Genomic DNA, 23,343 nt, shown 5'->3' with positions numbered 1-23,343 from the left:
CACTATCAAATCCGACACCTTCACTTTAGGAGATAGAGGAACTCCGCAAGGATCGGTCCTCTCCCCCTTTTTATTCAACATAACCCTAATCAAAATGGCACACGAATTCGCAAGAATCCCAGACCTAGAACACTCTTTGTACGCGGACGATATCACCCTTTGGACCACCAAGGGGAGTATTGGCACGATACAAGATACGCTACAACAAGCGGTAGACGTAGTCGTAGAGGAGGCGCAAGCCGCGGGACTCGCGTGTTCCCCCCAGAAATCTGAGTTACTCATTCTACACCCAAAGCGTCAAAGAAAGAATAAAGCGCCTGCGATAAAAATCTACGCGGAAGGTGCAGCCATCCAAGAAGTGGAAACACTAAGAATCTTGGGAATGCTCATACAGTCAAACCAAAAAAACGACACACTAATTAAGAAACTGAAAAACACCGTGAACCAAATTTCCCTCCTCCTCAGACGAATCGCGAATAGGCGTGGAGGAGTCATAGAAGCTGAGACCAGGAAACTAGTAGAAGCCTTCGTTCTTAGCAGAGTTATCTACTCTACACCATACGTCACCCTCACAGTTAGAGAAAGAGACGACCTGGATTCACTAATTAGGCAGTCCTATAAAATTGCGCTAAACCTCCCTCGTCATACCCCAAATGAAACACTACTAAAGTTAGGAATTCATAACACCTTAGCGGAAATGGTGGAAGCACACCTCACCGCACAGTACGAACGACTGTCAAGCACTGAAACGGGACGTTTCATCCTAAAAAAAGCAGGAATACAATATGAAGGGACCCGGGCCCACACTTTGCCGATTCCAAGACACGTGCACGAGCAATTAATAGTCCGTCCTCTGCCTAAAAACATGCATCCAGAATATGATACGGACAGAAGAAGGGCTAGAGCACAAAAATTACACGAAAGATTTTCAGTACAGAAAGACACGGCGCACGTGGACGTGGCAGAACATGCGGACAGAGATGCCTTTTCCCTGGCAGTTGTCGATCATCGAGGTTCTCCCCTCGCATCGGCGACAATCAATAAAACAAAATTTCCGGAGGAGGCCGAAGAGGCTGCCATAGCTTTAGCCATTACCTCCACCACTGCCAAATACATCCTTAGCGACTCTAAAACTGCAATTCGAAATTTTGCAAAAGGAAGGGCCCACTCTGCAGCCATCAAAATCTTACAAAAAATCTCCCATACCCGCCTTATCACATTGATCTGGGTCCCTGCCCATTCGGACCATCCTGGGAACGAGGCAGCGCACCAATTTGCCCGAGGATTCGTAGTTAACCGGGAGGTGCGCTGCCCTGAGCTCAGGTCGGCTAGGGAGCGGATGACAACCTACAAAGAAATTACTACCCACTTCAAGAAAGAAAGACAAATCTTCCCAGAACCACATCGATCACTAAGCACAACAAGTCACCTGGCGCCAGCTTCAAACAGACACTTTCTTTAATCCGTACATGTACTCAATATGGTTCCCAGAGCAGTTCAGCCCTGTCTGTTCTCTCTGTGGACATCAAAAGGCAGACACACCACACATCCTATACTCATGTAATCAAGACAAGCCATCACAGAGTCTGCAGCTCTCTACCCAATCTCAGTGGGGGGCCGCGCTGCTCAGCTCCGACCCGGAGGTTCAACTCCGAGTCACGGAGCGAGCCGAAGAGGTCGCCGAACGACATCGTCGGTCGGCCACCTGGCGTCCGGCCTAGAAGAGGAGCCCACCGCGGGGACGGGAACGCCAACCCACCCCGCGCCTACGACCTCTTCTTTAATAAAGTTTACCTCCTCCTCCTTACGGCAACAAAGTTATCTTAAACTTGAACTTGTTACTTCGGAGCACGCAGTACTTTTATTGAGCACGGTATAAAATCAAGCATCCAAAGTGTTCAGTAACGACTTCACGGTTTCCAGACTTGCACAGAATGTCATGCAAACGTAGAGTTCTTTAAGAGCTCTGATTCAAACGCAGTCCGTCACCTGCCAATTGATTGTTTCCCATTTTATTCCCCTCAGCACTGCAACGCCTGCATCTAGAGCCACAATGACAACGAATGAAGAAGCAATAAATACTTACGTATGTGACCTTTCACGTATGCTGGAACAGCAGAGGCGGTGTACAAGGATCCATTTACCTTGCACTCTATCCGCGTAAAATACACAGAATGGCAGACTTCAGACGGCCACAGTCATGACCCCTTTCCTTCTCTCTATTATAAACCGTAGCGAAACCTCTCCTCACTGCCACTTGCGTCCTAGCACCAGAGCCGACTTTACTCACGTCTTCCTGAACTGCCCGAACAAACCCAAGCCCCGGTGCAAGGGCCAAGACATCAGGAGCGATGGGAGGCTGCTCTGCGCAGCTCGCTGCCGAAGGTACAGCTTCTGACAGTGAGCTGGGCCCGAGGGGTCGCCGAAGCTCAAAAGTGCCCGGCCATCTAGAGCGGCCTGAGGGCCCATCGTCGTCCTGCTCCCTCACAATTCCCTTTACCCCCCTCACTTGGTTCTTTTTTCTGCCAGAACCACGGTCGTGGCCGGAACGGTGGCAGCCAGTGCGAAAAAAAAAGGAGGTAAGAGTAAGGAACGCATAGAAAAGGCATTTTCTACACCAGCCTGCCTTTCCTTTCCCGCCATCGTCATGCGACTGAAAGAGATAGCTCATCCATCCATATGTCGCAGCTAATTAAGGTTGGTTCAGATCTCACTAGCATCTCCGTAACCGAACATCAAGACGAGTGGAGCGGTTGCAGCGAAAAAGCCTGGATTTTTGTTTCAGTGTTCACTGTTGAACGCCCAACTAGATAGGCTGCAGCTACCATTTCAATACTTAGTTCCGTTTGTAGCCCATAATGGCAGTTACTGCTCCAGTTTATTTCCTAAAAACCAATTTACGCTCTGGGCTACTGAAGCGGAGTTCCCGGGTTCGGTCCCAACAACGGCGGTCACGTTTCGCTGAAGGCGAAGAGCAAAGGCGGCCGTGCGCTGTGCGATGCGAGAGCACGTGACAGATCCTGAAGCGCAGTAGTCACAATTATGTCGCAGCCCTCCGCTACATATCTTTCTTTCTTCAAGTGTACATCCGGAAGGGCGACAGATACTACGTCTTGTCCGGTTAGGATGATGGGTTATTGAAATATTTGATCTCAAGAAAAAATTATAGATATACCAAAATGAATACCGTAAAATTCCGAGCGAGCACCCCCCCCCCCCCCCCCCCTTCTCCCGCTTACTCCTCACAGGCCGAGATTATTGGAAAAGTGGAGGGGGCTCTTTCAAGGAACAGGACAGGAATACAGTGCCCTAGTAACAGGAATGTAAGATGACAAAATTTGCAGTCAAAAAAAAAATGAACGCACAGTGCAGAATTTTATTTATCCGTGATCGGGGCAATCGGGCTTTGATAAGTGTAAGACAACATTTCGGCGAGCTGCTACGCATGCAGTGTGTTTTGACTACACCGTCGCCACCGATGCCAAGTGATCGGCTCCCGCCGCCGACGTTTTCACTCGGTGTGTTGTAAACGTGTTAGCGACTGTAGTCTTTCATTCCCCATGTTTCCGCCTAGATATCGGCCATCTGTTCTTTGGATCGCAGGCATCTGATGTCTCGCTCACCGTGGCCATCCGACGCCAGCCGTCACCGGTGATTTCCGTTTTGTTTGTGACGTTTCTGAGAGTTGAGATTGGATTGAATTCTGCACTCGGATGTGGCTGGCAGTGCTTCCCAGGTGAAATGCATGGCAAGGGAAGGAGCAGAGATGTGTGGAGTGGAAGAAACGAGCTAGACGCTACAGTCGCCTTCTAGCCCCGGCGTGCAGCCCTGACAGAGCTGTGACCCCCAACCCACGGTGCGAAAAGTCGCTACTGCGGCGGGTTCGAGCCAGAGGGGACAGACACCGAGTTACGTACTCGAAGTGTTTATTATGCTCGAGTAACGGCAATGAAAATACACTTAAGAAACAACCGCCCTGTAGCGAGCAAACGCCGCGTACGGGGGGGGGGGGGAATTAAACCAAGGAGGAGGCACGCACAAGGAGTGTTGTTGTTGTTGTTGCGGCTGTAGGAAGAATTAAAAGAAAATGCATGGGCCTGCTACTGGCTCTGTAGCTGAGCCACCTCGGCTGCCTCGTGCGGACCAAAGAGAAAATTGAGAAGAAAGAAAAGGAAGAGGGAGTGAAAGACGCGCGCCGCAACAACAGCCATCGTCCACCACCGAAGCGGTGGCGGGTGCAATGACGTCCACAAGGAGTGAGAAGTAGTCTTATCACCTGGTGCGGCTTCGTGCTCACGGCCCGCGGCGGTAAGTGCGCGCTGAACCGGGAGCAGAGGATAAAGGCGGCAGTCTCCCAATGGAAAATGCTTACCCGTGCTTGTGCACGTTTAACCGCCGAAAGACGCAGAGTTGCGACAGGCGCGCTTCTAACCTAGGGTCGGGGAGAGAAGGTTTCCCGGATAGGCCGGGAGGAGAGAAGGAAACCCGCGCAACCGCCCTGATGATCGACGGCACCAGCCTGCCCTGGAGACGCCAGGTCAAGTACCTGGGGCTGGTGCTCGATCACCGCCTCACATGGATCCCTGCAGATAAGGCCTACCTGGGTCATCTGAACCGGGTTGGCCGAGCAGCCCAACGTCTTCTCGCAGGGGGCAACGACTGCTCAACATCATGGCCAATCCGGCTGTTTGAGGCGGCCGCCACCTCTTCCATACTTTATGCCCTCCCTTTTGTTTCCCTCAGGCCCACCAGAGTGAACATCCTGGACGGAGAACGCAGGAAATGGATCCAATGCCTGCTGGGAGCAACGCAGCGCTCTTGGATTGCGGCAACACTGGCGGAAGCCGGTGTCTACCCCCTGACCCTGCAGCTCCTCCAGAGAGGCCGCACTCACGTGGACTGCCTTCACCATGCCCCTGACGGAGCTTCCCTCCTGGCACGGCTGCGCAGCGCCCCCCCCCCCCCCCCTTCATGGATGGGACAACTGACGGCTGTGTACCAGGACTTCATCGGAAACGCCCCAGGGTATTCCATCCTCCCTCCTCCACCAACACGTCCTCCTTTACAGGTCACCCTTGACCTGGAGGGGGTCAGCAAGCACGGCTCTCCAGTTGCTGCCCTGGGCCAGGCCGCCGCAGCCCTGATTGAAGAGTGCAAAAGGAGCACCCTCCTCTTCACCGACGGCTTGGTCCTGCCTTCCACGGGCCAGGCTGCAGCGGCTATGACGGCCCCACAGCTCTTGCAGGCTCTCCTTTCCAGGTAGCTCTACTGCAGCCGAGCTGGCGGGCCTCCACCTGGCAGCGGATTACCTGTAGACTGGTCAGCCCCCAGGCTTCTACATCATCCTGTGTGACTCGAGGCCGGCACTGCAGCTCCTGCGCAAGCCGTCCTGCTTCCAGCTATCGGCTTGCCACCTACGAACGCGCCTCCAGGCCCTGGAGGATGCCGGCTTCGTCCTCTCACTGCACTGGATCCCGGGTCATGCGGGCATCCAAGGCAACGACGAGGCCGACACACTTGACAAAGCGGCCCACTCCGACCAGGTATGACTCACCATGTATCTGTCTGACTTTTCCAGGCTCCCCTTCAAGAAGGCGGTGAGGGCCCTGCACCCTGATCGGCGCATCGCCGAGGGGAGGACATTCCACCGCCTGTCTGACAAGCTCGCCCGCAGGGAGCGAGCTCTCCTCCTACGCCTCCGCACCGGAGGTTCCTGGACGCCCACGGTGCTGTATGTCCGTGGCCGGGCTCCCTCCCCAGCATGCCCCTCCTGCGGTGATGCAGGAACGCTGGGGCACCTCCTCTGTGTGTGCCCAGCACATGCCCGCCACCGTCGCAAGATGGAGGCAGGCTACCGGGCCCTTGGACTTCCTGCTGCCACCGAGGACCAGCTGCTCTTCCCGGCCAGGAGCCCCCTGGCAGCCCACCGGCTCCTGCTGGCCTTCCTGGAGGAGTGCGGCCTGGCTGCACAACTGTAGCCTACCACCGGGCCTGCTGACCTGCTGGCCACAGCGTTGGCGACGAAGCCGATGACGAGGACGACGACGAGAGCGACTCCAAGATGATGTTGGAAAGCAAACTAGCGCACTTCAAAACAGACACAGGAATAGAACGACAACACAGCGCTCTGTTGTCGTTCCCTTCCTGTGTCTGTGTTTTGAAGTGCGCTAGTTTGCTTTCCAAGATGATTTACCAACTAGCCCGTTCTTCCACCCTTCCAAGATGATGACCCCCTCTCCCCTCCCAACATCCCATCTCCCCTTCCCCCTGGACACCAAGAGTGCCGCCGCGAATTAAGGCCGGCATAACCCGTGTCCGTTATCCCCCCCCCCGAGAATATCCCAAAGATTACCTACCTACCTACCCACCCACCCACCCACCTACCTGCCTGCCTGCCTGCCTACCTACCTACCTACCTGCCTACCTGCCTACCTTCCTACCTACCCACCCACCCACCCACCTGCCTGCCTGCCTGCCTGCCTACCTGCCCACCTACCTGCCTACCCGCCCACCTACCCGCCCACCTAGACGCCTGCCTACCTACCTACCTACCTACCTACCTACCTACCTACCTACCTACCTACCTACCTACCTACCTACCTACCTACCTACCTACCTACCTACCTGCCTACCTGCCTACCTGCCTACCTACCCACCCACCCACCCACCTGCCTGCCTGCCTGCCTACCTGCCTACCCGCCCACCTACCTGCCTACCCGCCCACCTACCCGCCTACCTGCCTACCTGCCTACCCGCCTACCCGCCTACCTACCTAACCTACCTACCTTACCTACCTTACCTACCCACCAACCCACCCACCCACCTACCTACCTACCTACCTACCTACCTACCTACCTACCTACCTACCTACCTACCTACCTACCTACCTACCTACCTACCTACCTACCTACCTACCTACCTACCCATCTACCTACCCATCTACCTACCCATCTACCTACCCACCTACCTACCTACCTACCTACCTACCTACCTACCTACCTACCTACCTACCTACCTACCTACCTACCTACCTACCTACCTACCTACCTACCTACCTACCTACCTACCTACCTACCTACCTACCTACCTACCCGCGCAGTGTCGCCGCGGGAGCCTGGGTGGTTGGGGAAGGTCGCCCGTGTGTCCTCTCCTCGCGGTCCTCCCCAAGAGCGCGCGTAATCGCGTGTGTTAATTACGCGCAGCTTTTTATAATGGGGCAGGGGATTATGAATCCCCACAGTCTGTATTCCGAGTTTGCGTCGTCATCGAAAGTGTCTCTATCTCCCTGCCTCGAGTCTTCTGATTGGAGGAAACGCCGGAACCGGAAGTGGTGGCAATCTGACATCCTATTCTGGTGTTTCGACCAATCAGATGACTCGAGGCCAGGATAGCGACAGTTTCGATAACGACACAAACTCGGAATAAGGACCCTTGTCTACCGTGAGGATGATAGCGCTGCAATTACTGATAATGACAGTGATGACATTAGCAAAGATAATGACGGTGCATTTAGTTGATAATGATAATGAAAGCAAACGTGTGCACCAGCAATGCATAAGGCCCAACTCCAACGACATATCCTGGGCGTCGGCGCTCAGCGTCGGTGCTGTTGGCGCATGCAGAAACCGGTTTGAGCATGCGCATGGTACAAGACGCCAGCAGATTTCAGCGGAGCGCCGAGATCTGTCCGTGCTAGATTTCGGCGTCAGCGTTCACGCAGGTGCTGAGCTGCTCCCCCGCGTAGGTCTCTCATTGGCGCACGTCTAGGCGCCGTACACCAATCAGAGGACAGGGTAGCCGCGATCTCCGAATTGCGAGTTTTCGCTCGCGCTGTCTCTTCGCGTGCTTTTTTTTTACTTCTTTTGTCATCGTCGCACGTGGCCGTGATGGCAAAACCCTTCGCCGCCCATCGGTTGATCTCGGCCGTGGAAGAACAAAACTCAAAAGACTCGTCTCAGCTACGGTCGCGGAAAACGGGACAAATTGATGTTGCGTCGATGGCGTTGCATACTGTATTGAAAAGCCGAGAAAAATGTGGAAGATGTACGTTTATTGCTGAAGTAGAAAGTGTAAACTGTAATTAAGTTTTATGTATAAATTACGTCTCTTAACGCTTTAAAAAGCAGAAATAATAGAGTGAATATTAAAACTTCAACAACGCACCAGCGCGAGTACAAGCGTCAGCAGTGAGCGCCAACGGCGCCAGCGCCGAGTCCCATGGAGATGCGCACCGCTCGTGACGCCCACTGTGGCACGGCGCTGACAGCGCCGACACCCAGGATATGTCGGAGTTGGGCCTTTAGGGTTTCACATTTCTGCAGTGTAGATTCCACAGTGCCCTCGAAATTTTAGACCGCGTATATTTGGCGTCCGTTACTGCATTCTGCGTCGTCGCTGCCGGCGTTGCCATTGTCCCTCGTTACCCTAAAGCTCCTCAATAAATTGTAACCAGCCGGCGTGGAGAGGCGAAAGGTAGGTTGTTGTTGTTGTGGCTGTAGGAAGAAGGAAAAAAATGCACGGGCCTACTACTGGCTCTGTAGCTGAGCCACCTCCGCTGCCTCGTGCAGACAGAAGAGAAAATAGAGAAGAAATGAAAGAGGGAAAGAAAGACGCGCGCCGCAACAGCAGCCGTCGTCCACCACCGCTTCGAAGCGGTGGCGGGTGCAATGACGGCCTACAACAGATAAAAACTCGGTGGCAGGCTAACTCCCTCCGCAAGCGGCGGTGACCTACCTGTCCCAGCCTCATCAAGTAGGTGCGCACTGTGCACGCGCGCGCCGCCGCGGAGGGCTGACCGAGTGGAGCAGGAAAGCGTCTGCCGGCATCGTATGCTCCTGGCATAAAAATGTATATTGCCTAGAACGCCGGACCCCGCCGTGGTGGTGCAGTGGTAAGACGCCTGACTACTTTGCCGGAGTACCCGGGTTCGATCCCGACCGCCGGCGGCTGCGTTTCGATGGAGGCAAAACGAAGTGGCGTCCGTGTGCTGTGCGATGACAGTGCACGTTAAAGATCCCCGGGTGGTCACAATAACTCCGGAGCTCTCCACTAAGGCTCCCCTTTCTCTCTTTCCGCTTTCACTCCCACCTTCCTCCCTTCCCTTAAGGTACGGTTCAGCTGTGCACAGAACAAGTGTAACAGATACCTCACCAGTCCTTTCTTGTGAACTGACTATTATTATTATTATTATTATTAGAATACCGGTGAAATTTGATGCGTTCAACGGAATGCTGGTTGTTTTCGATGCAACGCTCGGTAGCCCGCACCACCTGAGCCGAAACACGCAGCCGCCGCCTCTGCCAGTCAAAATTTCGAAGTCACTGGCCAGTGCCAGTACTGTGAGGAGGTGGCTGACATCTACCACATGGTATGAGCCTGCCAACCGAACCCATTCCTTCTTCCCATCCCTAACCCTTCCCGGGAGGACTAGGAGGCGACCCTGTTCAGCTACTGCGACCTACAGGCCCTAAGGGCTTTAACGCGGCATGCGCGGGCGGCGGCAACCGCCAATGGTATCCCTAACTAGGGACTCCACCTAGTATTTCTAAGGCCTAGGCCCTTAAGGCTCCGCGCCAAACACAGCTCCATGTAAATATCGAATAAATGTTTTACAGCGCAGTTCTCTGGCGCCCGTTCCTGGGTTTCGCGTCGGCCATTTAACCAGCTCCATCGGAGGGGCTTTAGCTCCAAACCCCTTTCATCTCCCCAGTTCGAGCCGGCGCTTCGACAAGCGGAGCCTCGCAGGAAGAGAAGGGGGAGGGGGTGCACTCAGCGGCGAACGATTGATTGATTTATAGGAAGGAAAAGACGCGGTAACTGTCTCACTTGTTTTCTGTGGACACCTCAACCGCGCCTTAGGGGAAGGGAGGAAGGTGGGAGTTAAAGTGGAAAGGGCGAAAGAGGAGCCGTAGTGGAAGACTACGGAGTAACTTCGACCACCTGGGACCTTGGGATCTTTAACGTGCGTTGACATCGAGGTGGTGAAGGGTGGCAGTCGCTTGCAGCGGGGGCTAGCCAGCCACTGATTTTTATTTGTTGTAGGCCGTCATTGCACCCGCCCCCGCTTCGGTAGTGGTGGACGACGGCTGTTGTTCCGGGGCGCGTCTTTCTCTCCGTCTTATTTTTTATTTCTTGTCTATTTTAGAGCGCAGCTCTTTGGCGTCCGTTCCTGGGTTTCGCGTCGGCGTCATCGTCGGCCTCGTAACCAGCTCCGCCCCCCTTTCATCCCCCCAGCGCTAGCAGCGACCGACTGACACCGCTGGATGCCGCTGACGCCGCTAGAGTCAAGATAACGTGACTGCATAGAACACCGTCGCCGCCATACAGAAAGAGGAGGGGAAGGTCGCCCCCCCCCCCCTGTTCCTGTGTGGCGGATAGGGTGCTCTTCTGTTGCTGACGCGCCGGTTATTTCACGTAGGCCCCGGCACGTCGACGAATACGTGACCACCTTCCCACGGCTAGACCTGGTTCTTGGCGCTGCGGAAGCGAGGGTATCATATCGTTTGCGTCGGCATCGGCGGCGTTGTCCCTGAAACCAACTCCGCAGCTGGGGTTGACTCACTATCGGAGTCAGCAGCATCTGTCAGTCGCTGCTATCTCTTCCCTCCTCCCTTTATCACGTTGTCCGCTTGCTGCCCGCGCTTCTGCCCCCATCGTTTGCCGCTGGGTGTACACGCGGCCGCCCCCCTCCCCCCTCTTCCTGCGAGTCTCCGGTTGTCAAAGCGCCGGCTCGAACTTAATTCCTTTCTTCGCTCCTCCTCCAATGCAACCCCTGTGCAGTGGCAATCAGAGAGCCAGATCGGTGGCGGCGGATCTGTATATGTGCACCGCCCGAGCCGAAATTGCCGCTGCCGTTCGCCACTGCGAAATTATCTGCCAGTTCTTTCTGAGCCATGAGCGAGACGACCGGTGGAAGTCCTCCGTCTGCTGCTGCTGCTGCTGCTGCTGCTGCTGCTGCTGCTGCTAAACGAGCTGCCAGAGCAGAGGCCCAGCGCCGTCGCCGCCAGAATCCAGAGCGGTAAGCTAGGCTGAAGCAGAAGCTCATCGTCGCCGTCGAGAAGACCCTGCCGTTCGCACCGCCGAAGCGGAGGCTCATCGCCACCGTCGAGAGCAACCAGGTGTAAGCGAGGCTGAAGCAGAAGCTCATCGCCGCTGCCGAGAAGGGAGTCTTTGTTAAAGGAATACGTGTGAAAAATAAAAAAAAATTCTGTGATAGCGCATACATGTGTTGCTCGATTTCTTTGCCTCAATCTATCGAAAAGCTGAAACACCTTATTTGCTGCGCTCAAATTTCGCATTAGGAAGTAACGTAATCGTCGGTAATTTTTTTTCTCTCGTACATTGGTTCTCTCGTAGAGTCTTGTACATTGGTTACTCAAGCAGAAGTGTGCGTCACGCAGTTCCTTACATGTGTTCAACATCACCAAGCCCAAGAGACGCTGGTTGGAGGTGTCGACCGGCGCATTTTTAGGGAAGGGTACGACTGGTTCGTTATGAGCGGACGTGTGATGCATGAGCTCCGTTGAAATTATCTGTTTTGGCGGATTGGAGCAGTGCATCATCAAATGTTCATGATCAGCGGGCTCCCTTCTGCACTCGGCATCGCCAGGAACCTCCAGCGAGCGTGTGAGTGACTTTATTTTCGGCGTTGAACCTGCTGGACTCGTCGTAAAGCGGGACAAGTGCTAACCCTAATAGCCGTGGAGACGCAAGGTAGCGACTGCGGATGCGCGGCGTGGAGTTCGCGCAAAGCTGAGCAGCGTTCGCTCAAAGCCAGCCTGTAGCTCTGCCAATGGAGCCTTCCTGGGCGTCTCGCGGCAGGGCTCGCAAAAGCAAGGCTGAGGTCACCACAGCCAGGAGAGCCCTGAGCGCGTGCCGCCTGGCGATTGAAGAGTGCTCCGATCTGCTTCAGCAGTTCCTTGTCGCTGCACAACGGAAGATGCTGGCGACCCAGTCAGCGGAGGCCACCAAGAACGCACTCCGCTCTTTGCGCTCGTCCAACATCCCGTCTGCTATCGTCACGCGACACGGGCTAAGTGTATGCGCCCCCGATCAAACCTCGCGCAGCGCACCAGAAACAGAAAAGGCACAACCAGACACTGTAGTTCCCACTTCAGTGCACAACATGGCGCCCAAAGACGAAGACGCAGGTTCCGCAATGGATACTTCCGTGTTGCGCAAGAGGCGGCGTTCGCCCAGCTCCAGACGAAGCGACACTGACAGTCTAGAGGCAGCAGGTGGCAAGAAGGAGGCCCACCGGCCCACTGATTCTGGCTCCTTCTCCCGCTTTACCCCACCGGAGGGAATTGCAGGCCCAGTAGAAGCCGCTCCAGTCATGGGCATATCCAGCACCCTGCCTGCTGGAGCGATTCCTTTGGTGCAGCAGGAGCGACCGGCAACCTCCAGCACCTGCTCCACGGCGGAGACCAGCACAAAACGGCAGCTGCCTAGCGCGTGTGTCCAGGCAGCAGTGGACCCCACCAACCTGGTGCCTTGGACAATCAAGACAACCAAGGCCCAGCGGCACCGTCAGGCGGCCATCCGTAGGGCTGCGTCGGCTGTGGTGGCCCCCACCGCGCTGCCACACAAGACGGTGCTTTTCTGCCCTGCAGTCCGGGGTACTGGGTTCACCAGAAACAAGGCTGGGACCTGGCGGAGGAGCTTCATCCACGTGCTAGCAGTGCGCGTGAACACGCGTCGCAACGTAGTGGCCGTGGACGTGGCCGACGAGGGCAATTTCAATGCCCTCTTGGCTGCAACAGTCATCTGTGGCCTGCCCGTGCGGGCCAAGGAACCAGCCCCGCTCAACGAGTGCAGCGGGCTGGTATTTGGTGTCGACACCCGTCGCACGGCCGAACAGCTCCTTGCAGCGGTGGACTCTGCTGTGACAGTGAAAGCGGCCTCATTGGACGGCAGCACCCTGAGGCTCAGGTTCGCCGCTACTGCCCCGCCGCCACATATATCCATCCACGGCCGGGTCTTGCCGGTCCGACCATGTCGTCCTCGCCCACTACAGTGTGCTCGGTGTTCTAGCCTGGCCCACGCAACCGAAGCCTGTCTCGCCATGGAGCGTTGTGCCCGTTGCGGCGGGCCACATCCAAGTGCGGAATGTGCCAGAGCCAAGCCGCGGTGCTCAAACTGTGGAGGCCGCCATGCTGCCACGAATCCAGTCTGCCCTGCGTGGCAGAGAGAGAGGCACGTGACCACTATCCTCGCGACGTCAGAAGTGCCCCTCTCCCGGCGGGCCGTTCGCGTGGTTGTCTGTGAGGGAACTATTCCTTCGGGTGGCCAGCAGCCCCAGCGTGCTCCCAGCTATGCGCAAATGGCCTCCCGCGGCGCGCTCCAGCGCCCGCCCCAGCAGCCCCGACAGGACCAGGCACCGCGCCAGCAGCAGGGGCGTCAGCAGCGGCCATGCCAGCAGCAACGCCAGCAGCACCCCGGGGGCTCCCAGACCACAGCTCGCACCGCACAACCCATTTTCGGTGCGGGCAACATCCACACCACCTCTCCGGACGAGCGAGACAAAAAGATCGAGCAGCTGATGGCTGCAATTCGCGTCCTCGCCCGGTATATCCCGGAGGACTCTCCCGACAGGCGCGTCTGCTTAGAAGCAGCAGGCGCCTCCTTACAGGATGTCCAACATCATGGCTAGGCGCCGGACACCTCCCCGAATTCCTTCCATCCTGCAGTGGAACGTATGTTCTCTTGCCGCGCGCTATTCAGAGCTGCGCTTACGAGTGTCTAACGAGTCTCCTGAGGTTGTAGCGTTGCAGGAGACGTACGTTCGTGCACAAGAGGGGGACCCTCAAATGCGGCTGCCCGGCTACGTCGGATACCACTCCCCGACAACCTGTGAGGAGGTTACATGTGCTGCAGTGCCGTGCAGTGATCCCCAGCACAAACCAGGGAAATCTCGGTGCGCGGTTTATGTGCGGCGCGATGTCCAACATGTCCTCGTTGACTCGGCGGCGGCGACGAGTGATGTGCAGGAGTGTGTTGTTGTTACAGTCCGCATACGTGGTGTGGACACGTCTGTGGCTAGTGTTTACGTGCGCCCAGCTGTGCAGTGGAATGCCCAGTGGTTCAGTGCAGTCTCTTCGTGTTATGCCACCCGACAAATCATCCTCGGAGATTTCAATGCCCATCATTGTGCGTGGGGAACTGCCCGAAACACCACGCGAGGACACGACCTACACGCCATGGCAACACAGCCGGGACTCACACCGCTGAACACCGGCGAGCCCACCTGGCGACGTGGCACACCCGGCTCCTGCATAGACGTTGAGTTCGCGTCCATCGGCATCGAGGCGACCTGGCATCGTGCACCATCACTTTGGGGCTCTGATCACTTCTCTATCCTCATTGAGCCCACTGAAAAGGAAGCTCGCGCCACGCGCACTTACTCCATTGTCAACTGGAACCGCTTCCGCAGCGAAGTAGAAGCCGCAGCTACGTCCGGCGCGGATTTCTTCGCCAGTCTCGTCCGTAGCGCGTTCGCAGCCACTCGCCGCGTAGAGGTTCGGGCAGGGCAACCAACGCCCGACAACAAGCTGCTCGACCTGAGACAAAAACGCGACAAAGCTGAGCGACGAGCACGGCGGACGGACCGACCAACCGACTGGACAGTATACAATCGGCTGGACGCAGCAGCGAGGCGGCATTCCAACAAACTTTACCGCCGGCAGTGGGCATCGCTCTGCAGGAAGATGGAGGAGGACTGTAGCTCGCGGCGGCTCTTTACCATCCTGCGACGCACAACGCCACAAGCGAACCCGCAGCCGCTGGCCGCTCTCGCCATCTCTAGCGGCCTTAGCTACGAGGAGCTAGCTGAGCGGTTTGCGGACCGCTTTGCGCCGCAAAGCCCCGCGAACGCAGGCAGCCAAACTTCACCTGTGAGTCCCGGAGACAGAGCCAGCGCTCCTACCCCTGGTGACCCTTGTGATGCCCTCTTCACAGTGACGGAGCTCAACAATGCGCTACAGCGCTGCCACCGTCGCTCGGCGCCAGGGCCGGATGGGGTGACCTACCAGATGCTGCGCAACCTGGACGCAGATCAACGGCTGGTTCTGCAGCAGATCAACCTAGTGTGGGAACGCGGGACCCTCCCGGAGGACTGGCGCACGGCAGTCGTCTGCCCCATCCTCAAGCCAGGACGCCCACCAACCCAGCTCGCGGGATACCGTCCAGTGGCGCTAACATCTGCGGCTGGTAAGCTCATGGAACACATGGCTTTACATCGCCTTAACGAGCAGGCTGCGGCGGCGGATTTGTTTGATGAGCGGCAGACGGGCTTTCGCGGAATGCGGTGCACTGCGGATTCCATCTCCGATGTTGTCAGCGCGCTCGAGCACGCGAAGGCAGTGAGGCAGGTTGCGTTGCTTCTACTGCTGGGCGTGTCGGGCGCGTTTGATAACGTCTGCCGCGCTCCCAGTCTCGCGACGCTTGAGAGGGCTGGCGTGGGCGGACGCTTGCTACAATACGTTCGGAGCTTTTTCCAGGAGCGCACCATGCTCGTTCGCGTGGGGGGTGCTCTCTCGGCGCCTCGCCCGGTCGGGCTAGGCGTGCCGCGGGGCTCTGTTCTGTCACCTTTTCTGTTCAATGTGGCGATGTCGGTGGTGCCGGGCTGCCTGCTTGCAGGCTGCCGGCATCATGTGTACATCTCCATATACGCAGATGACATTGCTCTGTGGTGCCTGGGACCGCCGGGCGAGACAGCACGGGTGCGCGCGTGCCTGCAGGCAGCTCTGACGGCGGTGAGCGACTGTTTTCGCGGCCTAGGTCTCTCGCTCAGCGTGGACAAATCCGTCGCAATGGCCTGTGTTCCGAGCTCGCGCAAACGACCACCGCCGCTCACACTGGACGGGACCCTCTTGCCGTGGCGACGTTCAGTGCGGTACGTGGGGTTGGACATAGACCAGCGCCTTTCCTTCCGACCCGCGGCGATCAAGGCCTGCCTGCAGATGAAGAGAACCACCGCCGCCGTACACAGGCTCACTGCTCGAGGCCAGGGCATCTCCCAGCAAGCAGCGTTACGGCTGTACAACTCCGCGGCTCTGGGGGCAATACTCTACGCGCTACCGCTCGTCACACTGCTCAAACCATGCTGGAAGAAGCTAGAGGTCGAGCATCGCAAGGCGCTCCGCATTTGCCTCGGCCTTCCTCAGAACTCTCAATGCGCAGCTACTTTGGCCGAGGCAGGTGCGTGGCCTTTACAACTTCAGGCCGCGCGGCGGCCGCTCCGACACATCGATCGCCTACAGCGCGCAAAGGACGGCGGCCCGCTATTACATCGGTTGCGACATCATCGCCACTCGCGCATGGGAGCGGCGCTGCTCGAGTACGAGCAGCTCACCAATGCAACGCCCCCCTACGACCTCTTCTCGCCCTGGCCCGCTGCTACGGAGGTTCAGCGAGAGATTGTCGGAATCGCGGGGAAACGCACCACACCGCCCTGTGCAGTGCAGCAGCTGACCAGAGCCGTCATCTACGAGGAACTCCAACACCACCTCCTCGTTTACACCGACGGCTCCGTGGCCAGAGACAGTTGCTCGCTAGCAGCGGCGGCTACCATACCCGCCCTGCAACTGCACAGACAGCTGCACCTGTCATACCTGGGTTCTTCCACCACGGCGGAGCTGCTGGGCCTACGCCTAGGCCTGGATCTACTGCCTGAACTGACTCCGCCGCCACCCAGGTGTGCCGTGCTATGTGACTCCCGCGCTGCCCTCAGCCGCCTTCGAACCACCGGCCGGGGAACTCCGCTGCTGTGCCAGATTCGCGCACGTCTCAAGCACTTGGCGGAGCATGGCTGCGCTATACGGGCACAGTGGATCCCCGGGCACTGCGGCATAGAGGGCAACGAACGTGCCGACGAGCTCGCGACCGCAGCACATGAACTCCCTCCTAGCGACGAGCAACCCGCTTTGTAGAATGTGCGTGCGGTAATCGACGATCACCTCCGGACGCAGCACCCCGACGCACGCATCGCAAGAGGTGAGCGCATTCACAGTGTCAGCGGCCGCTCGCTGACTCGGCTGCAACGCGCAATGATCCTCCGTGCACGCATTGGATGTGTGTGGCCTGGGGAACGACGGATGCGCCACGGACTTGCCAATAGTGACGTGTGTGACGGCTGTGGCGAGGTAGAAACTCTCGAACATCTTCTACTGCGCTGCACCGCGCTAGCCGAACCACGACGTGAGTTGCTGGCGGCTTACAGAGCGCAGGGGGTAATCCCGGACAGCGTAGCTGTGCTCCTGTGGCCGCCGGGCTGTGCGCGCGCCCGCGAGCGAGCTCACGTGAGCTTGTGTGAGTACATCGATTAGGAGGGCTTGATGATCCGCCTATTTCACCTCGCCATATAGTGCGCGCTGGGACTGAACGCTCCACGTGTGCTATTTCCCACAATAACGGCCGATCGCCCACGACAGCCGTCAGTGTTTTGTACAGTGTGCAAGTGCATGCGTAGTGAACAGTTGCCTGGACGTGGAGCTATTGCGGAGGCCCGCCCGATGTGCCGAGTACTCAGTGACCTAAGACATTTGCGGGTGGGCCTCAAGCAAACTACTGTATACTGTACCATAGTGTATATATTTCTTTTATTTTTACCTACTCTTTTCTTTCTCCCTATCACTCACCTTTTTGATTTCCTCTACCTTCTCCTCGCTATCCCTTTATTTCCGCCGCCCCAGTTCAGGTGCTTCAGATATAAGACAGCAGATACCGGGGCTGGCAAACATCTTTTCTTTCCTTTTGTACATAAAATAAATAACCACTGCAAACAAACAAACATTTTTAGATTTCACGGATAATGACTTCCATTGCACTCTTACAAAATTTGCATAGGCGGAGGTATGGAGCCAGGTTAAATGCATGCGCCTGCCGCAAGACACATGTTCATCGTAAACCTTCGCTCTTGTTCGAAGTCTGGCGGCCCATCCGGCCCACCTGATTCCCCATGCACCTTACACAAGTTGTATTTACAAGTTTTGTATTTCGCGGGCTTTCTTCAGAGCTGGGAAAAACGATACACGTGGGTTTCTTTATCGCAAATAAATGGAATGAGGGTTTCAGAAGGTGCTCTCCAATAACATATATTGTATAAAGACAATAACTAACAAATTATAAAAAATAATTAACTACTAATTAGTCAGTTGCAAAATAAATATTGGCCTGTGGTGCGGCAGTTATTCTGGCCTATCTAAGTGTTTCATTTTTGAACCCTTGGCTACAGTTAGCCAAAAATAATACGTTTAGCGTATGCCAGGGAAACCAGTTGCATACAACTTCCAGCCGCCTTGCGCACCAAAGGCAATATTTGTTTTGAAATTGTTTAATTGAGTAAATATGTAATTTTTTAATTTAATAAATATTGATTTTAGATCACAAATGTGAATTGGAAAGTTGTAGAACACCTTCAGAAACCCTTATTGCAGTAATTGCGATAAAGAGAGTCTCACGTCTTTTTTTCCAGGCTCAAAATGCCCACGAAATACAAAATGCCCACGTGACTAGCGCATTTTGGTATATATACCGAGCTGTCATGTCGTCGGCATGCATCGAGAGCTAGCTAAATGGCATCGACCTCCGTATGTATGATTGTTGGCCAGCGAGAAATTGCCTAATGCAGGTGAATGTTTTTGGCAGCAGCCAGTTTGAGAGAGATGTATTAGAATAATTTCCTGGCTGACATTGTCGAACCCTCTTTCAAACCCAAAGCGAATACTGCTACCGTGTCATTAAGGAGATATTCGATCGGGTCGAAAATTTCTCGGTCAAGTTGAAACAAGACACTCTGCGTGGACCGGTGTTGACGGAACCAGGACGTGGTGTCTGCGAAAACACTTTTGTTCTCCAGAAACTCGGCCTGTCGCGCACCACCGTGTTTGTTAATTTCCCACGTCGCAAGGGAAGGGGGTGGAAGGTAGTATAGAAAGAAGAAAGACATATGTGCCGTAGTGGAGGGCTCTGAAATAATTTCGACCCCTTGGGGATCTACCACTGACGTCGCACAGGGCAGGGAAGCCTTTGCGGTTCGCCTCCATCGAAACGCGGCCGCCATGGTCGTGTTCGGTCCGGATACTCCGGGTTTATTAGACCGGTCTACTAACGTTTAAACCATAACGGCGGTTATTTTAAAGGTCCCCATGTAGTCGAAATTACTCAGGCGCCCTGCACTACGACATGTCTTTCTGTCTTGCTTCTTTCCCTCTTGCATAGCCCCATTTCCTCATGGCGCTGAGATGTCAACAGAGATGTATACCTAAGTGAAATTCCTTCCATCTTCTCAAAACGTTATTTGTCACTATTCCTTAGAAACTCTATATGGACCAGTAAGTCAGCAACATTTACCTTTGTCTGTTGAGACGTCGGTCACACTGCGTCCTCTGGAAATAAAAAGCGAGTGTTGAATGAGAGAATAGCTTCAAAAATAAACCGAAGTGATATGCGCGAGAGTTGGCTTACCAGATAACTGAAATAAAAAAAAAAAAAAAACACCAGGCCTTCAGTAAATCGTCAATGCTGCTTCTCGACAAGATGATAAAAACTGAGTTTCCAGCAAAGCAAAACAAATAGAAAGTCCTATGAAAGGCTAATAAATGTTGGCGTCATTTAGCTTGAGCTTACCGTTCCGGCTGCAAAGGTTTGATCGCGAGAGAGAGAGGTTGTTCAGGTTTTATTTGAGCTTTATTATACATAGAGCAGTAACGCTGATCGTGATATAACACACAAGACTAACCGTGACTACAAGCTGTTTTGACAAAAAAAAAAAAATGAAAGCTCCAAGTTTTTCATCATACGGCTCCGTACTAACATCACAACGACGGCTTGATCCGGAAGATATTTTACGATTCGGTTGAAAGGTGACGCATGCAGTATGACATTTGTCTACATGGAGTTCTGACGAAAACAATTGGTGTGGTATTCAGGGTAGGAATCTTTAGCATTACGATATTGTTAACCCCTATTCTATACCACTAGCATATACCCTTGTGGGCGCGTGCAGTTTACAGAGGCGCCATGCGTTGCTCTTCGACTATCGAAGAATTCGGCGTACGTATGCATAACTGTTGGCGGTTCGTGGTGCATAAAAATCGCTTCATCATAACGTGTTTCGATGATACCATGCACGTGTTCTTCAATGATGACACACGGAGAAGCAGCACGATGAGAGGCTTCACACTTGTTTGTATGTGTGTAACACGTGTACGTGTCTGCCTCTGCAGAATGACCACAAGCCGACGCAGGAGCATAAGAAGTCTCAATTTATTGACGAAATAATGGGGCATCTTCCTTTCCGCATAAGCTTCCCGTGACAGCCATTCTGCAGACGTGAGCACATGCCTTTGCCATATTGGGACACGTAGCGTTATGATAGCCAAGTTTATGACTGCACCGCAAGGTAATTGGCCTCCTGCAATAGGCTTACCTCCAAAACAGGCACTGTCACTGCCAAGTCATAAGAAATTACATTGCCTCTGCTCGTTTACCTGTGAGTACAAGGTGGCTGGTGCAAGCAGTCAAGTACACATATTAAAGTAGAGGGTCATTACAATAATAGAATCAAAGTGCTATCTCAGAACCTATAGTTATTTGATAAGAACACTGAGAGCAATATTGCGAGCACGGGTTGACGCACGCGATTCTAAGCAATAGTGGCACTGATGGCTTGTGATGGTACCCAGCTAAACTTCAAAAGCATGAAAAAATTCAAGTCCAGTAACCCAACATTTATAAAATTGTATGCACCAAATAAGTGACCCAGAGCATTTATTGCCAGCACGCATTATGAAGCAGACAACAAAATAGCGTGATGGCGCATGGCTGGCCACTAGCGACGCGAATTGTTCCCCAGGTACATTATATCCGGGTAGTTTGCGCCTGCACGCCAGACTCGTGTGCGCCCTTGGACCAATGTTAACGATATGCAGGCGTTCGGTAATAAAACGTTTTGCGTTCTCTCGCAACTCGCTAAGCTGGTTCTTGCAGACGTAATGTGCATATGTTTTCAAGCTTTCCAGATTCTCTGCTAACTAAATTACCCGACCAAAATAATTTTTTTTCCCGCAAACCCACGTTCCTTCCGCTCTTGATGATCACTGAAGGTCCTGGATAGCTATTAGCGTTAAACGAGGTTTATCCTAAACAACTCTCATAATAGCGTGCGGGCAGAACAAGAAACGCTTTACTGAAGACCTTGTGCCACTGAAGTGATTTTCTCTCTCGCTCTAAACGAAAACATGACGTCACCTGTAGTGGTATCTGGTTCAGTGGGTAATGTGAGCTGAACAACCACAACGCTGGAAGAAGTGCTGACTGGTTTGTCTGCCAGGAGTAACAGCTGGCGCTCGGTAGTGGCGGCCCCATCTGCGGACGAACAAGCATTTCAACAAAGGCTCCCCATTCGTTCCTTAAAGCAATTATTAGCGCTAAAGGAACAAAATATATTCGAGAGTTCATTTCACATAGGCAATAATGCTTGCAAGCAGTGCGCTCGAAGCAATTACCAATAAGCTAAATATATCCAAGAAACGTTATAATAACCGTCGACTTCAAGATGTCATTCCTGTCTTCATTTCGCTTCGTGAAACTGAGTAAAGTAGAAGTTGGTGATGCACGTTCCTGTATTAAATATGGACATCAAAAAAGAATAGACGCGCCGGGCCATGGCCAAGCTGTGCAGGCCAACTATAGTCGGATTCAGTTACTGAAGAAGGAAACGTCTTTTGTTCCTCAGAGGGCCCCTGCACTCAATGGCATCGACCGATTCTGGCGAATAATCCCCTTGGACCTGCTGGCGGGATAACTTAGGGCGTAGCAAATGATAGGCGGTTCACCACGCCATAAACGGTCTCTGACCACCAGAAGTACGAAGATATATTTACAGGTTTGTTTTCTTGCTTTTTCCTAACAGCATTTCCAGGATGCTGAGCCAGAGGGACTCCCAGTCAGGTGATCTTCTGCTCGAAAATCTTGAAGGCAGCTATTGGCAACATGCTTCCCCCAATTGTTAAATTGCAGTGCAGTGAGCGTCTTCGAGAAAGCGGATTAGACGTTGAGAAGCATTCTTTTAGAGATTGCACCAATTCGTTAGTACTAATGCGCTATATTGCATTACCACCACTGGCCTTGCCACTATAACTACTACCACTAAAACACTACTACCGAGCTTGTAAGACCATGTTTATTTTATTTTATTACATTCCTTAAGTTTTCCACCCCGCAGTCTTAACATCACTTCAAAAGTTCAGAATGCATAAGCAAACACTGTGAACCGACAATTGATCACTATAACCGATTGCTTTCCGGGCGCGTCTGCACTTTGGCGTCTCCGGCAGATAGCTTCAGCATGGGTGGCTGGCTTTGCGAAATTAAGAGTTCAAATTCGCACTCACATTCATCTACCGCCCTTTTTGGAGCATGGCTACGATTACAAAAATGCAAAATAGCATGCAATGATTATAAGGTGTCTATGGATTCTTTGATAAAATTTTTGTTAAGGCCTAGAAAAAAAAAATTGGCTGAAGGCTTAGCTTGGTTAAGTCTGGCGATTGCGAAAGCAATACCTTAGCTACGCATAGTTCAGCTGGCAGTGTTGCTGGTGGCGGTGCTTGTGATTGGACTTGTGGTTATGCAGTGATATTACCTGGATATTATCGGCGGGCGCAGGAGTTAGGTAGCAGCCACCACGCGCGGCCTCGCCTCGCGACGGCACAAGTTGGAGCCCTGCTCTTGCAGCTGTGACGTCACACCACTAGGCACGCCGCGCGCGGCGGGCTCAGGAGTTAGGCAGCAGCCACCACGCACGGCCTCGCCTCGCGACGGCACAACTTGGAGCTCTGCTCTTGCAGCTGTGACGTCACACCGCTAGGCGCGCGGCGCGCGGCGGGCGCAGGAGTTAGGCAGCAGCCACCACGCGCGGCCTCGCCTCGCGATGGCCCAAGCTGGGCCCTGGTTTTTGCGGCAGATGGTAGGACGTCATAGCAGAGGTCAAGCTAAAGGTCAATGGTAGCTACCGCGGCCTCGCCACGCGAGGAGCTGAAAGTGAAAGTAGTATTGCTTTCGCAATAATTTCTCTGCGACTCCGCAAGTGCTTTAGTTCCTTCGCATGGATGTAGCCTTCCCGGAAGTCTAACTCGTCGTGGGTGAGTGGAATTGAAGAGAATCCGAATTGGGGCATCCTGTGCATACTCCCGTGGGCAGACACTCCACCTGGACGCCACAGACTTCCATTCTGACCTTTCCCTATCTCTAACTAAGAAGGCGAGAGTAGCTCATTTTCATTTCGTATCAACTTGCCCTAGGCTTCGAGGCGGTACTCACACAGCCCGAAAGCCAGGATTA

This window comes from Amblyomma maculatum, chromosome 10 (genome assembly GCF_055883805.1).
Source record: "Amblyomma maculatum isolate TAMU_Amacu chromosome 10, ASM5588380v1, whole genome shotgun sequence".
Taxonomy (NCBI): domain Eukaryota; kingdom Metazoa; phylum Arthropoda; class Arachnida; order Ixodida; family Ixodidae; genus Amblyomma; species Amblyomma maculatum.
This window is presented reverse-complemented; position numbering follows the sequence as displayed.